This window comes from Cavia porcellus, unplaced genomic scaffold (genome assembly GCF_034190915.1).
Source record: "Cavia porcellus strain 051 isolate PalLab524CR breed Dunkin Hartley unplaced genomic scaffold, mCavPor4.1 scaffold_26, whole genome shotgun sequence".
Lineage (NCBI taxonomy): Eukaryota > Metazoa > Chordata > Mammalia > Rodentia > Caviidae > Cavia > Cavia porcellus.
The window spans coordinates 15,682,214-15,686,858 of record NW_026947509.1 but is presented as its reverse complement, the minus strand read 5'-3'; positions in this window follow the sequence as shown (position 1 = coordinate 15,686,858).

Sequence of the window (4,645 nt, the reverse complement as noted above, 5' to 3'; positions counted from 1 at the left end):
TTTCTTCAGTTTTTTTGTTTTGTTTTGTTTTTGAGACAGGGTCTTGCTCTGTAATTCAAGCTGGCTAGAACTCGCTCTGAGGCCCAGGATGGCCTCAAACTTCATCCAGTTCTCCTACTTCCGCCTCCCAAGTGATGGAATTTCAGGATTACAGGTGTGAACTGCACTCAGTCAAGTCCTCTTTTTAAAAATCAAATACCAGCAGATGTCTTGGTTGTGGTACAGAAGAAAAAAAAAGAAAAATGAATCACAAATGTAGTAGTCAGGAAGTGCTGGGAGCCAGCGAAAAGCAAGCCAGGGTCTTGTTTTCAAAGTTTACCATCTAGTGGGGGACAATGTGGAAACAGCACATAGGGCTGGCAGTGAGGTAGAGGGGCAGAGCCAGGACTGGTCCCTGGTTTGATCCCCAGCCTGCTCCTAGCCTCTCCCAGCCCCCATCCAAGTACGACAAGTAAAACCTGAAGGTCAATAAGTTACTTCCAAATTTAATAGTACTCCCCATCGACAGTCCTGGAGTCAGAAGCAGCCGATGTTCTCCCTGAGAAGCATCTACAAATCCTCCAGTCTGTACTGCTTGCTTTATAGATGAGGACAATTAATATCCAGAGAGGCCATGCAGCTTGCATGGGGTCACACAGCTGGCTACTATGACAGTGCTGGGCCTAGAAGTGGAGTCTGCTTGTACCAGTTTAGACTGTTTCAGTTTCTCCCTGACTGACACAAAGCCAGGGACAACTGACAAGGTACAGGCATAGAGCAGTGGTGGTGAACCTGTGGCACACGTGCCACAGCGGGCTGCTGCTGGTGTCACTGAAAGCTCAAAAAGGTTCTCCATCACTGGTGTAGAGTCAGAATTTTCTTAATAGGAATTAGCATTAACCTAATAGTAGATGTTTCTAAATGTTCTTACATTGCCAAGTCTATGTAGTGAGGACCAACATTTATTGGGCTCTTGACTGTATCTATAATTTATTTATTCATTTATTGGGGTTTCTTTTGAGGCAGTTTCACTATATGGTTCAGGCTGGCCTCAAACTTGCATATCTTCCTGCCTCAGCCTTCCAAGTCCTGGGAGAGATTTTACAGCTTGTTGTCTATGTGAAAATGTCTAGCTTTATTTTATTTTAATTTTTTGTTTTTTGAGACAGGGTCTCACTTTGTAGTGCAGGCCAGCCTTGAGCTCATTATGTAATACAGGCTGGCCTTGAAATCTTTGTGAACCTCCTGCCTCAGCCTTCCAAGTGCTGGGATTACAGGCATGAGCCACCACGTCCTTAAATGTCTACCTTTACTACGTAGTAACTTAGAGGTCCTTTAATATCGTACATCTTTTGTAAAATACACTGGAAAATGTATTTCAACATATTTCCTGCTTCTTTCAGTAATTTAGATTGGCCTTGATTGACCTAACAAAAATATCACATTAGGGGCTGGGGATTTAGCTCAGCGGCATAAGTGCCTGCCTTGCAAGTGCATAGTCCTGAGTTCGATCCCTGGTACTGATAAAAAATAGAAAAAAAAATATCACATTAGCCAGGCATGGTGGTGCACCCTTGTAATCTCATCATTCAGGAGGCTAAGGCAGGAGGATCACAGAGAGTAGGTGGGTAGCCTGGGCTACATAGTGAGTTCGTGACCAGCATGAACTACAGAGTGAGACCTTGTCTCAAACATAAACAAACAACAAGGTTAAATGGAACAGCACCAGGAGTCCATTTACTCTAGCATTTTTATCAGTTCACATCATATCTTTGCTAATAATCCTTCAGCTACTTTCCTCTCATTGGAGCTTGTGAATCTACTTGGGTGTAACAAAATGACCAAAGAGCAGTTTTCTTGACATGGGCTGGGCCCTGGGTCCCATTCCCAGAACTGCCAAAAAAAAAAAAAAAAAAAAAAACCAAAAAAACCTGTATCGATATACAGTGCATGTCTACCTCAGAGAGGAGGTAGTTTATAAACAAGAGACCCTGGTCTCTCAGGCTCTGGAGTCTGGGAAGCCCACCAGGGTGCAGGCAGCAGCAGACACAGCATCTCCTCAGGTTCCACTCTCCTAGCTGCCTTCCTGCTGCATCCTAGGAAAAAGTGCACTAATCCCACCCTGAGGGTTTTGCTTTCACAACCCCATCCACACTCAAGATGCTAGCTTCAAATCCAAAGTTTAGTTTTCAGCATTTGGATCTTGTGTGGACACAGAGTCCACAGCAGAGGCCTCACAGAGCCTCCACAAGGCTGCTGGCCACTGCCCCCCATCTCCTTCTTTTGTCCTCCTCCTCAGGGCACTGCATCTGTTTATCCCTGCATTGCTTCTAGGTATTTGCTTACCTGTTGCTTGTTTCTCCTCTATTCCCATTTTACTTATCTATTATTTAGGTACCAGTGATCAAACTCAGGACTTGTATTTGCCAGGCAGGCACTTGTGCCACTGGGGTACATTCCTGATCCTTCCCATTTTATTTTTGTTCAGACAGTCTTGCTATGTAATTCAAGCTGGTCTGGAACTCACCATGTAGCCCAGGCATGTAGCCCACTCAAACTAGCAGTGATCCTCCTGCCTCAGCTTCCCAAGTATTGGTGTTAGAGGCATGTGCCACCATGGTTGGCTGTGTAAACATATTTTTAAGTGTGTAACACTTTACTGTTAGTTATAAGCAATTGTATAGCAGATATCTGGACCTTATCCTGTAGAACAGTACAGTGTTGCTTTATTTCTTAGGTTTGCCTAGTCATTCCATGTATATGAAAAACTCACTATCCCTACCTTGAGCCCTAATCACTCCCTGCCTCTCCTTTGCGTATTTTTTCCCCTCTACTAACTTTCTCTAAATTAACTGGTATAACTCTGTTAGACTATTGATGTCTATCATGAAGCAGCTCAAAAAATATTTGCTGCAAGCTTGGTGTGGTGGTGCAGGCCTATAATCCCAGCGAAGAGGCTGAAGCAGGAGGATGGCTTTGAGCTCCAGATCAACCTGGACTACATAGTGAGTTGTCAGTCTGACCTACATAGGGAGACCTTGCCTCAAAAAAAAAAAAAAATAAATAAAACTAATGAAAAAAATCCCTTAACAATACACTATATTAATTAAATCATAGTAGCCAATGAAAGGAATTTCACTTTTTTTTTTTCTTTTTCCTTATTTTACCTTTTTCTTATCGGTACCGGGGATCGAACTCACGACTGCCTGCTTGCAAGGCAGGCGCTTATGCCGCTGAGCTAAACCCCCAGACCCGGAATTTCACTTTTTTATACTTCCGAATTTCAGATTATCAGTGGGGCCCAGTGTTACTTCAAGCACCAGCAGAAGCATCAAACAGCAGGCATAACTGAGCTCCTTAGTCAGGTCATGGAGCACTGGCTGTGCACTATGCATATTCCCTGAGGTGAGATGTCCCTTCTGTCACAAATCTAAATTCTGACAGTTACCTGAAAGTTCAAGAAAGCACACTTTTTATTTTAATAAATAAAAATTAAACAGACTAACAGACAACATAATAGGTTTCTTTTAAGGAGTGATACTAAATGATGCAGCCTTTTCTTGGTGAGCTTTAAGATGCTTATTCACTATGATTTGGTCAAGAGAATTTTTGCAAGAACAAAAAGACAGCCGGGAGTAGTGGCACAGGCCTGTAATCCCAACATTGGGGAGGCTGAGGCAGGAGAATCACAAGTTCCAGGCCAGCCTGGACTAGACAGTTCAAAGCCACTCACAGCAACTCCCTGTCTCCAAAAAAAAAAAAAAAAAGGAAGATGACCGTGAATTCGAGGCCAGTCTGTCTCGAAAACAAACCAAAAAACCTCCTAAAACCAGGAAGAAAATCAAAAGTGCATAACCTGGCTGGTCTCACCTTCAGTGTTAGCTTCTGGGACCGCCTAACCAAACAGCCACGGCCAAAGGTGGCAAGAGTCAGTCTTAAAAGGAGACTGTTTTTTTGTAGGTAGAGCAAATTTAAGAGGTGTAATTCCAAGGCTTTTTCGCGAGCTGTAAAAGCCATGAGATTATTGGGCACATTGTGCACTATGGAGGATCAGAGCGAAGCTTCTACTTCCCAGGTCCTGCACCAGGGTTTGTGCAAGGGACAAAAGAAAGGCTCTGCCCTCCCCCTTCGCGAATTCAAAATCTAATTTCGCAATCCAAGGACTTGCAGAAATTAAACCGAATATTAGACGGGGGAGGGAAGAGGTCGAAAACCGGTGGGTGGGAACAATGGCCATCTGCAGTTCTGCAAGTCAGAGCTGCAGTCTTTAAAGGAGTTTCCAACGACTGGCTGGAGAAACGCAGCAGAAAGCAAATCTAAGATGGAAGAAAAGGCGGAGGATTCGAGCCGAAAATGCCAAGCTGAGGACTGAAAGCGTTTGGTGAAAAGGAGCCTGCCGGCTGGGAAAACACAAAGGCAAAAATGCACGGCCGCCCAAGGACCAGAAAGGTCAATAGCTTTAGCAGCGGGTCGGTTTAACCGAAAGGCCATTTCCTTTTCCTCCATTTGCTGGGTCCCAATTGGAAGCGCCCAGCGCGCCCTGCTCGCGTGGGGGCAGGGAGGCGAGTCCGGGAAGGGGCGGGACGAGCGCGGGCGCGCGCCGGCTTCCCTCCTGCGCAGCGTGGCGTCACGCAGTGGGCGGGGCGACTATATTACGTGCGCGGTA